Source organism: Myotis lucifugus, unplaced genomic scaffold, assembly GCF_000147115.1.
Source record: "Myotis lucifugus unplaced genomic scaffold, Myoluc2.0 scaffold_83, whole genome shotgun sequence".
NCBI lineage: Eukaryota > Metazoa > Chordata > Mammalia > Chiroptera > Vespertilionidae > Myotis > Myotis lucifugus.
This window is the reverse complement of record NW_005871131.1, coordinates 4,035,151-4,054,082: the sequence shown is the minus strand read 5'-3', so window position 1 is coordinate 4,054,082 and position 18,932 is coordinate 4,035,151. Positions and strand designations below refer to the sequence as shown.

Genomic DNA, 18,932 nt, shown 5'->3' with positions numbered 1-18,932 from the left:
GTCCCTTAAAATTCTCTTTGGACATCACAGATTTGCCTGCTGAACTCCATTGCTGCCCATCCGAGGAAACTGAGGCATAGAGAAGTGAAGTGACCTGCCCACAGTCACTGATGTCAGCAGAAAACTGCACTCCCCTGGGGCTTAAATTTCTAGAAATCCTGTGTCCTTCTGAGTCAGCATTTAGAAGTAGAAGTGGCAAGTAATGGTTGCTGAGTCAATAAATGCTGTGGGAATACGTCTCCTCACAATAAAATCACTTGGTTGAAATAAAAAATGTCCATAGATCCAGGAGTACAACTGTTCCTGCAGGGGGACGCGAGGTCTGTGGGCAGGGCTTTGGGGAACCCCTCTCCTTGAGGAAAGTGGGGTTGGCCCCAGGCTGAGGTCCTTCTTACCGTACTGGCAGGCTTTGTCACATCATTTCACCTCTGGGATGCAGGGCCCACTCCTTGTCCTTATCTGCCCCCTCCACTTGTCCGTTCAGAAACATGAGTGAGCACCTACTGTGTGTCAGACACCACCCCCCTGCTACTCATCTGATGGGGACTCTCATCTTTCCTTCTCCCTGTAGACAGGAGCAGAGTCCCCTGCAGAATGGGGGGCAGCTGCTGTGGCTGCCCCAGGGGTGAGGCTGGGCTTCGGCCAAGATAAGCCATTGAGGTGCCGGGGGTGGGCATTCTAGTCTCCCTGGGAGCCCATCAGCATGTTCCCAATTCCAGGCAGTCTCCTTCTCACAGGGTGGCCCTAGTGACAGGGAACTGCAGGAGGGCGGAGGGGAGGTGGTGAGACCCTGGCTCGGTTGTCGAGTTTCTGAGTCTCAGCCTGCCATCAGTGAAGGTGGAGAACAGTGGTACTTACTAGTAGGTTGTGAAAGTTGATGTGAAGGTTCAGTGTGGTCAGAAATGCTTAGCTAGTGGTCACTGGGCACCTGGCCGACAGCACATGGCATTCGTCTGTTATCAGCCTGTACATCATTCTCCCACCAACCACAGAGCCCAGAGGAGCTGTCAGAACGCCTGCCCTTTACTTTCCTATGGCAATCCCTGAGGCGTGGTGCTCACTTTGAAAAAAATCATTCAGCAATTATTTGAGTACCTACCATGTGCTCAGCACTCTTTCAGGCACCCTGGGGATACAGTCAGACGTGGACGTCAGACCTGGACCATGCTTACAGTCCAGAAGGGTCGATGCATTTATGCAATGGGAGACAAGCAGGGCTTAACAAGGGCCTAGCAGGGTCTGGCACACAGCGTGTACCTGGGGAATGTTTAAAAATACACAAACTGGAGGGACTCAAAAGGGCACAGTGCTCTGAGGTGGCACCAGGAAACCCAGCTCATGGGACACAGCAGGTGGGAAGAGTGTCTGAGGGTTTGGTCTCTGGCCCCACTCACTGGGAGTGGCGCTCACCCAGCCCTGCCCTGTGGACGGATGGTGGTGGGTGAAAGGCGGCGTCTGTCCGACGCTGAGCTCTGCTGGGTGGAGAGCGTGTGCACATGTCAGTCTCCCTCCTGGGAATCTGATGGAAAATTCATGCCAAGCAAGAGCATAGCACTTCGCCTGGTGGTAAATTAACCTTTTCAACATGAGGTCCAAGAATCAGGCTTGGAGAGCTGCACAAGGATGGAGCGAGGGCATTGAACCCCGATGGTTGAGCCACTCACTGGGCCCACAGATGCGCACAGTTGGCAGGATGCATGTAGGAAGTGCTGGTTTTGTCTGGGGTGTTCTGCTAGCGTGTGGCTGGGGAGAGTCTTTTTTAAAAAAAATATTTTTATTGATTTCAGAGAGGAAGGGAGAGGGATAGAAACATCATTGATGAGAGAGAATCATTGATTAGCTTCCTCCTGAACGCCCCCTACTGGGGAACCGGGGCACGTGCCCTTGATCAGAATTGAACCTGGGACCTCCAGTCCGCAGGTGGAAGCTCTATCCACGCAGCCAAGGCTGGGAGAATCTTGAGACTTTGTTCTTTAGGTGGGAGAAGAGGGTGGGAACTTGGTTTAGTTCTCCCAGAGGTCACTAATGGGACTTGAGCTGCATGTGGTCTTGGTCCCACCTGTGTGCACTGTTGTATGTGTGGGTACAGTCTGAGCAGGAGCCAGTGTCTTCTTTAGAGACGGGGGCTCAGGGGTAGATTTGTGACTAGGACAGGCAGGGGCCTGATATTAATCTAACAGTATCCCTGCCCTGGACGAAACAGGAAGCAGAATCAACATGAAAGGAGCCCTGAATGGGAAGCATAGAGGCCTGAAGTCAAGTCTTGGTTTGGGGGTAGGCTTAAGGGAAGGGCGAGGATAAACTGGCTAGTGTGGGGGACAGAAGCTTGCATTAGTCGTGTTTGCCTGTTTCTGTGGTGTAAATACTCCTAGTGTTTGCCTGTTTCTGTGGTGTAAATACTCCCGCCATGGCTAGCTTCAACCTACGAAGCAAAGCCACTGAGGTGTGCCCCCTCGCCTCTCCCAGTGTGACCGGCCTCAGCACAGCCCCGCGTGAGCCCCTCCTCCGAGGGCAGTGCCCTGATCGCTGAAGAGAGTGGGTGGGGCTGGACAAGGGGAAATTCCTTGGCCAACTGCCGAGCATTACGTAAATATAAAGTGGTGACAATTTCTCATAGCTTTGAAGTTTCATGACTAACACTGTCTCCCAACTATTCTATTCGGGACCTATGGCCAAGAGCAGGGTGTGATAAACAGGATGATCTGTTTAAAAACCTTTTTTTTTTTTTTTTAAAATACTTTTTAAAGAAAATGTAAACCTTTTCTGTGTTTCAAAAAGGAATAACAAATTACTTGTAGAAACCTAAGCAATTACAAGCAATTGAAAGAAGAAAATAGAGATTTATTTTGTCCTTTGAATAGAATCATTGAATGGGATTTTTTATTGGATAAATTTGACATGTAATATTGTGTAAATTTAAGGTGTACAGCATGTTGCTTTGGTACATTTATATGTTGTAATATGCTTGCTGTTGTAATAATTAGCTCATTACACACTTACAGCACAACATTATTGTCTGTATTCAGTGTTCTGTACATTGGGTTTCTATGGCTTATTTAGGATGTGATCTTCTTGCTCCCTTGGACCCACCCTCGCGTTTTGCCAGTGGGGGGACTGCCCCGAGCGAGGGGTGATGGGCCTGGAGGTCACACAGTGAGTTAGTGGCAGGGGTGGAGTTAGAACCTCGAATGATGGCAATTAGGCGGCGGCAATGCCCAGTTGGGTTTTGCCAGGCCGTCCTCATGTTAGGACTAAGGTTTGTTTTCGATTTGTAAATTCAGACACATGAGAAGAGTTTTCACCATTTCCCGACTCCCCCCCTTGCTTACGTACTGTCTCCGTATCCCCAAGTCACTGTAGTCCTCATTTCTTGGTGTACGCATCATACTCTTAGGATTTTTCCGTAGCAACTCATTTTCTCAGTCCCCCCCTTCCCCCGCCCATTGTAGCTACTGTGGTGGTGTTTTGCCAGTTTTTCGTTTTCAGTGTTATTCTAATTGTTCCAGTCTCTCTTGTCAGTCATTGCTTGTTACATTATCTTTATATGCATTTAAAGGGCTGTGTAATATCTCATTCACTTAACAAATGTTGAGTGACTGCTGTGTGCCCTACACTAAGGATGGCTGAGCAGGAGCCTAACGCTGTCCCTGCCTAACGAGTGCTGGTTACTGGGAAAGTCAGCTGTTAACACATCATCACATGGACGGGATATTCTGTGCGGTTACAGTGACGGAGTGTGGGCGAGTTTTAATCACCTGTTCCCTATTTCCCAAAGCAAATTAAAGGGAGGTTTCACCTCTTTAATGAGATCTGGGGATGCTTCCCTGGCGTGCAGAGGGCACACTTTTTCTCTTGTGGAAAGTGAAAAGTATCATAAAGCTATTCATATTGTAGAGACGGTTGTGCTTGTGGGATAGGTATATTTTAAGTTCTGAAATGATCAGAACTCTAATCACTTGTTAAACATTTCACAGCCTTTCTTTGTGTTCTCTACCTGTTGATTATGTGTTATTAAAGGAACTAGGTGTTACCTTGTATTTTTCTACGCAGGTGTATATTTGGAAAATTTGCAAGCCTACAGAAGATTAACAGAATAGTATGTCCTTCACCTAGATTTTCTCTGAACGTTTGCCTCCTGTGATGTGTGTGTGTGTGTGTGTGTGTGTACACACACATACACCATTTCCTCTCTGAACCATTTGGACACATGTTGCAGACATCCTGATGCTTTACCCCTAAGTATTTTGGCCTATAACTCCTACAAGTAACGATATTCTCCTACATAACCACCTACTATTATCCACCTCTGTAAATAAACGATGATTTTAGAATATCTGCTAATATCCAGTCCATATTCCACTTTCCTCAGTTGTGACAGAACTTTTACAGCTCTCTCCTCCCCCCCCACCCCCCACCCACCCATCCAGGGACCGCTCTGGGCTGAAGCATTGCATTTGGTTGTTGTATCTCTGTTTCCTTCAGCCCCGAGCAGGCCTTCCCTGGTTTCTGCCCTGCATGATGTTGGCGTTGCAGTCAGATCCGCGTTCTGGATTTGTCTGAGTGAGTTGTTGTTTTTTTAAAATTAATTTTGAGAGAGAGAGAGAGAGATTGTTCCACTTATGCATTCATTGGTTGGTTCTCGTATGTACACCCCCCCTTCCTCCCCCTCCTCCCACCAGGCCCCAGGGGCCACTGAAGCATTTTAAGTAGGGAAACAACGTGATCAAATTTGCATTTGGAGTAAAGACCTCTGGCTAGAGTAGGAAAAAAGATTTGAAGGGAGACCGAACTTGGAGAGGGACCTGCTGGGCTTGCCCAGGTGACAGGGGAGTGAAGAGTTTCAGGAGATGGGTCCCCAGTCAGCAGAGATGGTTGAGCCAAGGCAAGAAAAGCACCTGGTTGGTGGGTCAGGTTTGCTTAGAGGTGTGCTGGGCATTTCAAGCATTCCACCAAAATTCACACAGACAGAGAAGAGGGCCCGTGTCTTGAGTGCAAGAGGGAATGTGTGTTTTAGAATAATCATTTATGTTTGCTGGATCACCGTCATATTTCATGGTGTTTTTATTTTGTATATAATGAAGCTATTGACGTATAACCTTTTTATTAATGTGGTTACTATTATGAAGTTGTCCTACTGGTTCTAATAGTTTTTCAGATCTTATTTTATTTTTTATGGGGAGGAATTTTTCCAGACATATAATCACATCATCTGCAAGTTAATAAAATTTCACTTCCTCTTTCTTTCCAGTTGGTAGAAAACAAAATTTAAATTTGTCTAATTGGATGGCAGGTGCTTCCTGAATAATGTTAAACAATTATGATATTGAGGGTCATTTAAAAAATATCTTTTTATTGATTTTTAGAGAGAGAGGAAGGGAGAAAGAGAAAGAAACATCTATGATGAGAGGGAATCATGGATCGGCTGCCTCCTGCATGCCCCCTACTGGGGATGGAGCCCACAACCCGGGCATGTGCCCTGACTGGGAATCGAACTGTGACCTTCTGGTTCATAGATCGAAGCTCAACCACGGAGCCCCGCCGGCCGGGCATCGAGGGTCATTTTTAACGTACATTGACTTCAGTGTGGGAGCCCTGACGTCTCCTTGAGATGTGATGCAGCTTGCGGCTGGAGCTATAGCTCTCTGAAGGAAGTTTCCCTCTCTTCCTATTTTGTTAAGATATATTTATCTTGAGTCAGGAATAAGTGTAGAAATTTAACAAGATTGGCATCTAAGGAGCCATATATTTTTTTCTTTTGACTGTTAATGAGATGAATTATAGTGATAGATTTCCTAATATTGACTGATCCTTGCATTCCTGGAGTGAATCACATTTGGCTGTGATGCAATTTTTTTTAGTAAAAAAGTATTTTAAGCTGCTTGTCATCATTTAAATTAATGCTCCATAAAGATGCTGTTGGTTTATTCTGTGGCATACAGTCAATGCCGACAGGATAGCTTTACTTCAGCGTGAGAAGTCTGAGCAAGAGCGGTGAACGAGTCATTCACTCATTAGGTCAGCGCACCATTACCGAATGCTTGATATGGTATGCGTGGCCTCCAGTGCCCCTTGTAACTCAGAGACCTGTGACTCCATTAGTCGGATATGTTGCTCTTGCAAGTGACAGAAACACAATTGGCGTTTGGATTAAGCAGCGTAGGGAATGTAATGGCTCAGATAAATGGAAGTCCCAGCCATAGGCAGCTTCAGGCATGGCTGGACCTGGGACTCAGTGATATTAGGCCTTGGGCTCGCTCTTTCCTTATTTGGCTCCGCTTTCTTCTGTGTTGGCTTTATTCCCAGGAAGCCTTTCTCCATGTGATACCTCCCAGAAGCTCTAGGCTGACATCCTCCCACAGCTGTGCAGTGAGTGTTTATCATTCACACTTGTTCCAAATGCACTCCTATTCAGCTTGGGCCACATGGTCTCTCCTGGGGCGTGAGGGTGGGGCCATAGGTCAGCCTCGTCTGGACTGAGAGTGAAGGAGGGGTGGTCCCCCAATGGGAAGGCCAGGAGGTATTACCAACTGACAGGGAACCAGATGCTGGGTGGACAGACAGCCAGTGTTCATGCCACCTGGGCCAGCAGTGTCCTTTCTTCTGTGGTCTTCGCTCTCCTTTTTCACAAGTGGGAGGGAAGGCTACCAGGGGCGGTGATCCTGACCCAGCAAGCCAGTTGCGGAATCAGGATCCGAAGGCCCTACCTGAAGTTCTAGGCCCTCATTTGCTCCACTGAATTGTACATAGAAACAGGAGTGGAGAGTGAACGCATTGGTTGTTCATGAAGGATTCTGGCCTCACCCTCACCCCGACCCCATAGCCAACATAATAATTCATCTTGGTGGTTTTGTATTGTCCCCTTTTCATAATGAACTTAGAAGTTAGACACTTTTAAAGGGGTTTCTGATGGGATATGAAATATTTAAGTGGAGCATTTATAGTAACAACGTTTTAATTTGGCAAAATCTTGCCTGGCCTGATTTATCATCTCTTCAAATATATTTTTCTTCTTCTAATCTTTAATAAGTTGTAAGTATGTATGGCGTGTGTACGCCAACTTCAGGGTAAAGCTCGGTGAGTTTTTACATGTTTATAGCCCTCAGATCCAGGTACCCCACCACAGCTTCTCCCTCAGCCCCCCTTTCCCTCCGCTCCCCACCTCCTTCCGGAAGAACTGTGGCCTCCTCCCCTGCTGGGCCTCAGGCTGCACCCGAGAGCTCTCCTGGGTGTGGAGACCCAGGCCCGGGACAGGGAAACCTGCTCCTGAAGACTTGTGCTGGGAAGGGAGGGGGACGTCACCGCCCACGAGGGGAGTCAGCTGCCGTGGAGCCCTTCTTGCTCCAGACCCAGCGAGTGCCCACCCAGTGCACCTCATCTAATCGGGGTGCCGGCAGGCTCCCTATTCTCTTGCTCTTTTCTCACAAATGAGGAAACCAAGGCCCAGAAAGAGAAGGGATTTGCTGAAGGTCATGGGCTGATTGATACAAGCTGGAGGCAGGTGGATGGTCTGTGGCCACCAGCCAGCCACCTGCTGCTGCCGCCGCCGTCCCTCTCAGTGGTCCTTGGGCTGAATCATCGCACTTGGTCATCATCACTCCTCATTTCATCATAGTCTTGATTTTTCCCTCTAGAAATGCTGTGAGAAATGGTAGAGAGTAGAAAGGATGTAGATGCTGGAATCAGCTAGTCTTGGGTTCAAATTCCTGCTCTGTGTTACGACCTTGGGCAAGGATGTTAACCTGCCTGAACCTCAGTGTCTTTATCTGTAAATAGGACAATATTAATACCAACCTCACAGGGTGGTTGTGAGGATTGAATGAGATGATATGTATTACATGCTCAGCACATGGTCTGGAACATGCTATTTTTTAAAAAAAAAAATATTTATTGATTTTTTACAGAGAAGAAGGGAGAGGGATAGAGAGTTAGAAACGTCGATGAGAGAGAAGCATCGATCAGCTGCCTCCTTACTGGGGATGAGCCTGCAACCAAGGTACATGCCCTTGACTGGAATCGAACCTGGGACCCTTTAGTCCCCAGGCCGACGCTCTATACAGTGAGCCAAATCAACTAGGGCTAGAACATGCTATTTTTATATTTGTAAAACCAGGTTATAGCATTTCTTGTGGGGAGGATGTGAGGTGACATAAAAGTAAGATGACAGCCCTGGCTGGTTTGGCTCAGTGGATAGAGCGTCAGCCTGCGGACTGAAGGTTCTGGGTTCAATTCTGGTCAAGGGCACATGCCGGGGTTGTGGGTGTGCAGGAGGCAGCTGATCAATGATTCTCTCTCCCTGTCCCTTCCTCTCTGAAATCAATAAAAATATATTTAAAAAATAATTAAAAAATAAAAGTAAGATGACAAAAAACACAATCTCTCCGAAATGTGAACACTTTAACACAACTCTAATTTTACAATTCTAACGTAGCTTAGTAATCAATGAAGGCATCGTGTTTAAGAACCCAGGCTCTGGAAATGGGCTGCCTTGGTTCAAATCCTGACTGTACCATACCACGGTGTAACCTTGGACAAATTACTTAATTTCTCTGTGCTGTAGTTTCCTTGAGTATAAAAAAAGGCTTATAAAAGGACCTATCTTATAGGGTAGTTCTGAAGATTAAATGAGACAATGCATATAACACAATTTGTTAGCCCAGTGCTGGTTGCTGTGCAATAAAGGTGATAATAATAGTTATTATTATCTGATAATTGCATTAGTAATAATGGGGCTTATTATTATTTCTCTTTGCCCTTTAAATGTCTTGATGGACATTGGCCTTGGTTTTCAGTCTGTAAACCCTTTGCACTGGCGCTTCTCTGTAAGTTCTCTCAGTGCCCATTTGTCCTGACCGTTGGTAGTAACGGACTTGGGGGAGAAGCCTGAACGCTGGGGTAGCAGCATCCTCCAGACGTTGCAGAAAGAGGTCGGCTCTCGGAGAAGCATGAATGGGCCGCTCTCCTGGGTCGAGCGTTTTGTCCAGTGGGGACAATGTGTGGCTTTCATGGATGACTCATCCTTGGGCAGCAGTGGCCACACATGGGAAAAGCAGAATGGAGTTCAGTCCCACGTGTGCCCAGAGGGAGTTGGTGGTTGCACCATGGGAGCGGGTGGGGGGAGGGAGGGTTTATTTCTCCCAGGACCAAAGAGTCAACTCAGCTAGCACTGGGTCAAGTTGAGCAACTGAAAGGATGTGAGAAAATAAAAGGTGCTATCTTGGTGACTCGGCCTTTTTATTTTGAAAAAGCGCTCCTTTCAGCCCTGAATGAGCCCCTTGAGCTGCGGGGAGCAGTGCCAGTTAGCCCACATTTATTAGAAACTGGGTTAGTGGACTTTCTCTTTCTCTCGGACGTGTCCCGCATGTTGGAGCCTGTCCAGCGGCTGGTACAGTAACAGTCATTTACCCAGCCTGGCTGTCGGAGGCTGGAGTCCGCTGGGTGAGGGTACACCCCTCGCCTCCAGCCAGCTCTCTCGTAACCGAATTGGCCAGCTCCGCAGGGAATGCTGACTTTCCCCTGGATTTTCCTAAGGATCAGTCTACTTTGTGTATCTTTGCCTGCCTCTGCTGTTTGGGAAACACATCAACACATCCTCACTGTTAGATTTTTATTTTCCTCTTCAGTAGAAGTCTTTCCTCTCCTGGGGGAAGTGATGCAGATTTCCTTTTGTCTGGTGACTTCCTCCTGGTGTGTGTGTGTGTGTGTGTGTGAGAGAGAGAGAGAGAGAGAGAGAGAGAGAGAGAGAGAGAGAGAGAGAGAGAGAGAGAAGAACTTCCCTCTCTCCCTCTCCCAGGCCTCACGGTGCCTTCCTTCTTTTGGGGGCTGGGACCCGGCAGACAGTGATACAGTGACTCCCTTGTCTGCTAGGTTCCCACCAGCTGATGAGCAAGGTCATTTTCAAACTCCTGACACCTGCTAATCAAAACTGCCAGCTGCGCTCCACCAAGATTGCCCCTCCCCCAAGGGGAGATGAGAATAGACCAGGGAGGGACCACGAGCCAGAGAGCCAGAGCGCTGAGGACACCGTCCAGCGACGGTTAAGGCGTGGGTGGGCATGTGATTGGACAACTGGGCTGCACAGGCTCTCGATTGATGTGAATGCCCCACCATAACAGTTGTGCTGCGCTTGGGAGAGGCCTTTTAAATAGACAGTAAAACGTTTGCGTGTACACTATGTAATGTGACCCCCTTTTTTGTTGTTCTTGGGAGCAACGCGGCTTTTTTGAGAGCAGTTTTAGATCATCCACCTGCCTCATCATTTGAAAGTGCTGTGATTGATGACGTGATATGTATGTCATATGTATGTATCATGAAATACATTGAATTGGGTGGTGGGGTTTCAGTGGAGGTCACGAGTAGCTGAAGAACAGTGTGTGAGCAGATGTGAGTGTGGGTGTCATCAGGGACCTCCCCGGGAATGGTCTGCTCGGTGAGCTCCCTGGTGGAGCCTGAGGGCGCGCTCGGCTGGGTCCCCTTCTTGTTGTGTCCGGAGGTGCATCTTGAAGGGCAGCTTCCTGTGGGAGTTGGCCCTCTGGGGGCTGGAAATCAAAGAGCTCATCATGCCTGGAGCTGCGTGGGGGTTTGTGGACCAATCCTTTCTTGCCACTGTACATGCTGTGGTCTTGACGATGGAACAAGGGTGATGAAATATCTGGGCTTTTTGTAGAGGCAGGCGTACTTTAGAGGAATCTAACATCATTTTAGGGGAGCTTCAAGAAAAATAATTTAAAAATACTATTTTCTGAATTTTATAAAAACACAAGACCATATGGATACCTTTCTGAGGAGGGGCTTGAGCTGCATTAGGCTCTGGGATAACCCCTTGGCGCTGTAGCAAAACCAGCAGAGATGCACTGAGGAGAAATTCGGAGGTGGGGAAGTAAGAGGGCGTCTCTAGGCCAGATTAGAACGGGGGTGTAGTGTTCCCGTGTGTGTGCACAGCTACTCAACTTTGCAGTTGTAGCAAATACCAGGCATAGACATTTATGAACATGAATGGGCGTGGCTGTGTTCCAATAAAACTTTATATAAACAGGCAGAGGGCTGGATTTGGCCCTCAGGTTTGCCAACTTCTGGCATAGACAATTAACAATTTCAGGTTGTTTGGCAGATTTTTGCTAAAACATTTGTATGTTTAAAAAGTTAAAAACAAATATTAATGGGGGTAGAAAGGGTTCCTAATATATGGTGACAAAGATTTGACTTTGGGTGATGGGCACATGGTGCAATCTACAGATCTTGTAGCATAGAAACCCACACCTGAAACCTATATGATCATGTGATCATATTGACCAAAGTCACCCCAATAAATTTAATTTAAAAAATGACAAAATTTTACTTTTATAAGTTTAATTTTTATTACATTATTAACTATTAATTTTGTTAGGATACATTAATTTAATAAGTAGTATGATTATTAATTTATTAACTATAAAAAACTTTGAGAAGTTTAGAAAAATTTAAAGAGAAAATTTAAAAATTACCTGTAATGCTACCATCAGAAAACGCTATTAGTCAGGGGCTAGTGCGGGACATTTCCTCCTTGCATTGGTCTGCCCATGCATGCACATGGGGTATTTTAATTAATTATACTGTCCATGCAGCTTGGTTTCTGGCTTCCTTCTCGAATAGGGGGTGCAGGTGATGATGGTGGGGGTGTAGTTTGGGAGGAGGGTGCTGTCGTGTAAGACTGGACAGAGGCCTCCGAGTCCTCGGTGTGAGGCCAGTTCTGTCTGGGCTGTGAGGCCTTGGGCCAGTCCCTTTAGTTCACCTGAAAAATAGAGATAATCATCCTGCCCACCTTCCACGGCGGTTGTGAGGATTAACTGGGATAGTCCATGGAGGGGGCCTGGTTCTCGGCCAGGCACAGAGTGAGGCTCGATGTATATCAGACATTGTTATTGTTGTTATTATTGGGGTTGTGTTGTAGGGATGGTAGCAGTTCCTGGGTTTGAGGCAGGTCATGGAGCCGATGCCCTGCCCTGAGACCACAGTCCATGCTCAGCCCCACCCATCCTGGCACGGTTCGACGGGGAGCAGCGAAGTCCCAGGCCCAGGGGGCTCCCATGGGCTCTCCACGAGGCAGTTCACGTCCTCAGTGGGTACCGTGCAGGACCCGGGCTGTGCTGGTCTCTTTGAAGCATCGCCACCCTCCCCGCCACCCCAGACCCTGCTGCTTCTTTCTCCTCAGTGAGGTCAGAGGCTCTGTGGGCACGAGGAGTGGGGAGTGATGGGGGAGCAATACCTGCAATGGACAAAGCCCTTCCAGAACCAGGTCTCACAAAAGAGGTTAACCTGCTCCCAGCATAGTCAGGGGTCGAGGGATTATCTCCTTGAACAGGCGAGGAGAACAAAGTCCAAGGTCCCACACAGGTAAATGGCTGTAAGGACACCTTCCACACCTGCTGCCTTCGCTTTGGTTCTGACCTGGGGTCTCGGCCTCGGCACCACGGACATTCTGGGCAGGAGAGTTCTTGCTGTGGCGCTGTCCTGTGCGTGGTAGGATGTTTTATAGCATCTCTAGTCTGTACTCACCAGATGTCAGTAGCAATCGTTCCCCCCAAGTTGGGACAACCCAAAATGTCTCCACACATCGCCAGATGTCCTCTTAGGGGAGAAAGAGGAGGCATGTATTTACTGGCCTGTGGGTAGGTGGGACTGAGAGCCACTCACTACCAGACTTGCATTGCTGTCATCAGCGTGTTTAAATGGAAATCTGCAGGGAGTTCCCTGTCAGGGCAGAAAAGTGTGAGGTTCTTGTTCAGGTGGTTTAACTTTACCTCGTTTTGCCCAAAACTATTCTATTTCCATCCACTGTGATTGTGTTACTTCACTAGGCAGCAGGCCTCCTGCTGCATTAAATGTGGCACACGGGTCCCCGTTTCACCTCTCCTCTCCCACCCCCGCGTGGCCACCTTGCACGCAGCTGTGTAGCCACGTACCTGCAACCAGGAGGGGGGGGGCACACCTTTTCCCTGGGACGGAAGCCTGCTCTGAAATTTCCTTTGGTCTCCTCCCTGGAGCTCCCATGTCCCCTGTTAGCACCCGCCTCCTTTGCTGATCTTCTTCTTCGTAGTTTGCTGCTGCTAATCTCTCCGTCCTAAGTGGAAAGGATCGTGTCTAAATGAAGAGTGAGAGACGGTGAGCGAGGGCACATCTCATGAAGTGAAGTATATTTTGTAAAACAGCCCGTCTCTGTTCTTCAGGGGAACTCTGTTATTCAGGCCTCTCACAAACGTTGGGGCCCTTTGTTTTCGATGATTCGGATTCTTAGGCGTCAGGGCTCTGAGGGGGCAGACACCTGACTGTGCCCGGGGCAGAAGGGAGGGGGGCAATTTCCACACCTAAAGCTAGTGAGTGCGGCACAGATTGCAAATGGTCCAGATCCGTCTAAACAGCCTCCACACCGCGCAGAAAGAGCGTGCGTGGTGTGTGTACAGCTCTGCGCGATAAATATGCACTTAGATGGCCGAGTACAGTGATTACACAGTGAGGAGTACGCGTGCAAATAAATTCCCCTTGGCTTTTAGTAACGTACGAATGTGTAAGGAGTGTACGTCCCTGCGCCCTGAACCTCGAAGGCACTGTGCTGTGGCAGCAGAGAGCCCCGTGGTCAGAAGCCTGGGCTGGCGGGGCGGCTGGAAGGGAGCAGCTGCTTGGGATCAGGCTCCTGCTCCACCCCTTGCTGCTTGTGGTCTCGTTCAAGTTTGGGGCCCTGCTGGGCCTCGGTTTCATGATCTCTAAGATGGGATGGTGATAAGAATACCAGCGCCTGGCACAGAGCGAGGGCTCACGGAGTATTAGCTGTCAGTGTCATTACATTATTACCAATGAGTTTGAGAACTTGGTTTTCATTCCTGCACTTCTTGCAGTGATGGCGAACCTTTTGGGCTCGGCGTGTCAGCATTTTGAAAAACCCTAACTTAACTCTGGTGCCGTGTCACATATAGAAATTTTTTGATATTTGCAACCATCGTAAAACAAAGACTTATATTTTTGATATTTATTTTATATATTTAAATGCCATTTAACAAAGAAAAATCAACCAAAAAAATGAGTTCGCGTGTCACCTCTGACACGCGTGTCATAGGTTCGCCATCACTGAGTCTTCTTGGCTCGAGTGTCCCTTAAGGAGATGTGGACAGCGTCCTCTTTCCCTGGCCCAGCCGTCCTTCACGAGACACGCCGAGGGAGCCGCGGCCCTTCCCATGCTCTCTCCCACCGCAACGGGGTTCGCTGTTTCATCTCCTCCAGCAACTTGGCCGGCCCAGAGCCGCCCTGCACACCCTGGCCCGGCCAGCAGATGACAAAATGCAGATGTGGCTCTGACCTCCTCCAAAACCCGCCCGCCTCTGACCTCACTGTCCCTGGCCGAGGGGCCGCGGTGAGGAGTGGAGGTGGTGGGAGAGCCCACAGAGGTCAGAGGGTCTGGGGAGGACTTTTAAACCAGCTCTCAGTCCCTGGACGGTCCATGTTAGAATTGTTGGCCGGGGGCACAGGACCCCAGCTTTGTGGATTTCCACTTAATGGATTTTTTTGGTACTGATTTTTGTGAAATATTTTAACTTCAGAGTTTATTCATGTGTGTTCCAACTGAAGTGAAAAGTGAAAAGTTAAGCAATATGGTAAAGGGGAAAAAATAAGCCAGACTCAGGAAGAGGAGTTCCAAAGCTAAAAGGGGCCAGGGCCGGTCAGTGATGAGAATGGGAGCAGCCGCCGGGCGGTTCATTCCCTCTCCCAGGAACACGTTCCCCGTCCTCGTTCCAGCCTCCGATTGGGAATATGGTCCACTGTGGCCAGATCTCCCGTCTGCCAAGATAATCCTGAAAGCAGAATCTTAATGTAAAATCCCCCAATTCCTATGAGAGTTCTCCAGATTTTGAAATGTTGGCAACTAACTGGGGAATTTTTTTTTTAAATAATGTCTCTGGGCTGGAATTGAAAAGTCAGCAGCTTGCAAGGGACTCGAGAGATGCTGTGCTTGTCCTTTAGGGTTTGCAGACGAGGACACTGAAGTTCAGAGAGAAGTGACTTGGCCGTGATTTCAGAGGTGGATTTGAATCCGGATCTCTGGGGCCCCACCGCTGGCCTCTCTCCTGCAGTTCCTTCCAGACAGTGTGTTCCTGTTTAGCTTCCAAGGAGGCCGTTGAGCAGGGTTTTATTGCAGGTGTCGGGCCGTCCCGGCTCCGCTGTGGAGCCGCGGGAGGGTGGCAGGCCTGAGCCCAGGGGCGTGAGACTGGTCTTCACTCTCGGTTGACTCCGGGAGCTCCCAGTACCCAGAGGAGGCTGTTCTCGGCAGAGCCACGTCCTCGAATTCATCATCCTGAAAAGCGCGTGGGCTTAATGTTGCTGAAGTTTAATCTGTTCTAGGAAAGCACATTCGGTGTGGCTCGACAGAGAATTTTCTGCCCAAGAATCTGTACAGTTTAAAATATTTTGGCGATCGTAGCCTGCCCAGAGCAGGCCAGGGTAATTCCTGTGGGGTCAGGAATCCAGCCTTGTCCGTTGGCTGAAAAGGTCAGGCCCTGGACCGGGCATCGAACCCCAGGTGCCCAGAGGAGCAGCCCTGCTGGGGTGAAGCGATGAGAAACTTGCCTTTGCTGAATGGTTGGTTGTGGCCAAATGACTGGCCAAGGGGCTCAGAAATCAGTGTTTCCTGTTATGCAGGAGGGGAGGGGAGGGGCTTGAGCCTTATGTGCCATGTGCTGCTCTGTCTGCTCGTAAAAAGGAGAGAAGTTTTGTTTTTGCAAATTATAGCACCGCCAACCCCAAACACCAAGTCAGTCTCTTGAAGGAAGTTGAACAGGATCCAGGAGCAGCCGTCAAGCCCTGGGAGGGTGACTCATGAGCCCAGAGTTCCCGGAACACACCCGTGCATGGCCAGCTAGGAAGAGGCTAAGCAAGGCGGTAAATGTGGAGGGGTGGGGCGGGCGCTTCAGGCATGAACTCTATTTAAAAAATCAATGTGTGTTATAGTCAAAGCATCCAACCCCTGTGAGCAACCAGGCGATTTAAAAAAAAAAAAAAAGGTTCTGCAGAAATCCAGGCTGGCTGCCTGCTTTTCTCTGGAAGACCAAGTGGAATAAACAGAATCGGTTCTTGCTCAGCCTCAGCAGCAGGCACGTGCAGTGGCAGCTCTTTGGTGACTGCCTCCGTCAGGGCTGCTGGAAGTGTTCCTGAAACCAGTGCCCTCTGTGGCTCTCAACAGCACGAACCACTGGCTTGTCAGGTTCTTGAGAAAGAAAGTGTGATTTATGTAGCTGAGATATGGCGTGATTGACCCCCCCCCCCACCTCCAGCCCCTAAAGTTCTAGAACAAACTGAGAATTCATGTGAATCAACAGTTTATTTATTACCTTTTTATAGACAAATATCATACATGCAGAAAAGGGTACAAATAACCACACAGCTTCCTGGGTTTTCACACACCAAATGCACCTTTGCAATCAGCACCCAGATCAAGAAACACGGCGTGCCCGGTGCCCCAGAAGTGCTCCCGCGGCTCTCTTCCGGGGGAGCCACTATCCTGACTGCTATCTATAATCTACACTAATAAAAGGGTAATATGCTAATTAGACTGGACATCTTCTGGACATCCATCCGGATGTCATTCCAGACAAAGCCACGGTGGCAGGGGCCTAAACAGAGGTGGTTAGGGGTGATCAGGTTGGCAGGGGAGAGCAGTTAGGGGCAACCAGGCTGGCAGGGGAGGGCAGTTAGGGGCGATCAGACAGGCAGGGGAGGGCAGTTAGGGGAGACCAGGCCAGCAGGGGAGGGCTGTTAGGGGCGATCAGACACGCAGGGGAGCAGTTAGGGGCAATCAGGCTGGCAGGCAGAGGTGGTTAGGGGCTATCAGGCAGGCAGGCAGGCAGAGTGGTTAGGGGTGATCAGGCAGGCAGGCAGGTGAGCGTTTAGGAGCCAGCGGTCCCAGATTGCAAGAGGGTAGTTGGACATTCCCTGATGGGTCCCGGATTGGAGAGGGTGCAGGCTGGGCTGAGGGACTCCCCACAAGTGCATGAATTTTGTGCACTGTGCCTCTAGTCTATATTAATAAAATAGGGATATGCTAATTAGACTGGACGTCATTCCAGACGTTCTTCCTGATGAAGCCGGGGCCAGAGGAAAGCCAGCCGGGTCCCGGGTGCCTGCAGGCAGCCCCAGGGAAGCCGGCCCGGGTCCCGGGTGCCTGCAGGCAGCCCCAGGGAAGCCGGCCCGGGTCCCGGGTGCCTGCGGGTGGCTGGAGGAGGGAAGCCCGGGTCCCGGGTGCCGGAGGGAAGCCGTTGCCGGCAGCCAAGGGAAGGAAAGCCTACTCTTGGATGAATTTTCGTGCATCGGGCCTCTAGTCTTGGTATAAGTGGCATCCCCAGGATGTTGTGGTTTTGAGCTTAAAGAGTCCTAGGCAGGGTGGTGCCCTAAAGCTGAGGGAAAACTCAGCCAGGGAATAACTCTGAATATGAGGCGGGAGACTCCTGTGTCCGTGGGTGGGGGCAGATGTTGGTTCGTTGGCTGGGTGGAGATGGATTTGTGGGCTTCTCCCTGAGCGCAGGTGGGGGGCTGTCTAGGGCGGGCAGTACACTGACCTTGTGATGGTGTCGGCGATGTTGTGTGTGCCACTGATCCGTGACCGCTTGAAGGCCTGATTGTTCAGGAAGTCGCGAGCTGCCTGTGGGGGTGGAGTGGGGTCCTGAATTGGAGCCAGAGAGCAACGCCATGTGTCGTGGCTGATAGAAATCTGATCGTCCCCGGATGCGGCCTGTCAGCATGCGGGCTCCTGTTTTCCGAGGCCCCTTGACAAAGGAGACGGAGGATGCGGCTCCGCCTAATGAGTTCCTTGTCTCTTGGCACAAGGTGTGGGGTTTCTTCGAGGGAAGCCATTAGCCGCTTTGGTGGTTTGTTTAAAAACAACTGAAACCTAGCTTGTCGGTGTGGAGGTTCCACGTGTCCTTCGTGCTGGTCCTTGACCCCAGCAGCTGGGCGCTCCCCCAGCAGGTGTGGACGTCGCGGGGCTTCTCGATGATTTGTTCTCACGTTACTTGAATGTGTGGCTGGGATGGTTTCTATATATATACTTGCTTTGTGGGGCTCTAAAGAGCAAGGGAAGCGGCCAGTCCCATTAGAAGTGGTTCCTGTTTATTCAGTGTTCATTCAACATTTATGAGCACCGACGCGCACCAGGTGCGAGGGGTGACTTTCCTTCCAGGTGTCAGAGTCATCGGCCTTTATGCTGCGCAGTCTCACAGGTGAGTGAGCTGTTGGTTTGAAGGCTGTATGTTGTGCATTTGTCTCTTCTGCGGTGTGTGTCTCGTGTCCTAAGGAGAAAATGATCCCAAACAAAAAATGATAGATGTAAGAAACTTTGTACACTAGGAAATGCTTGGCAAGTTAGTTTGGGGGGTTATTTTTATTCCAGGGCCGACAGCCTTCTGTTGATGGTCCAGGTTACAGTATATCGTGCCAGCCCTGTGCTGGACACACTACAAACATTATTCTTTTTTTTTTTTTTGAAGTGATAACATCATTAATTCTTTTTTTTTTAATTTTTTTATTGCTTAAAGTATTACAAAGGGTATTACATATGTGTCCTTTTTCCCCCGCCCTTGACAATCCCCTGGTCTCCCCTACCCCCCAGTGTCTATGTCCATTGGTTATGCTTATATGCATGCATACAAGTCCTTCGGTTGATCTCTTACCCCCCCTCCCTCCTGCCCCCCAACCCTCCCCGGCCTTCCCGCTGCAGTTTGACAATCTGTTTGAGGCAGCTCTGCCTCTGTATCTATTATTGTTCAAAAGTTTATAATGGTCTCTATTATCCATGAATGAGTGAGATCATGTGGTATTTTTCCTTCATTGACTGGCTTATTTCACTTAGCATAACGCTCTCCAGTTCCATCCATGCCGTTGAAAATGGTAAGAGTTCCTTCTTTTTACAGCAGCAA

At 49.2% G+C, this 18,932-nt stretch overlaps 1 protein-coding gene and 1 pseudogene across 1 annotated transcript in view; one reads left to right on the top strand and one right to left on the bottom strand.

Annotated features, from left to right (window-relative positions):
• Positions 1-18,932, top strand: part of ARHGEF3 (Rho guanine nucleotide exchange factor 3) — a 242,527-nt gene that overhangs the window by 6,162 nt on the left and 217,433 nt on the right. The gene's annotated exons all lie outside the window — the stretch shown is intronic.
• The window catches only part of LOC102423089, a 19,583-nt pseudogene continuing 14,260 nt past the window's right edge, over positions 13,610-18,932 (bottom strand).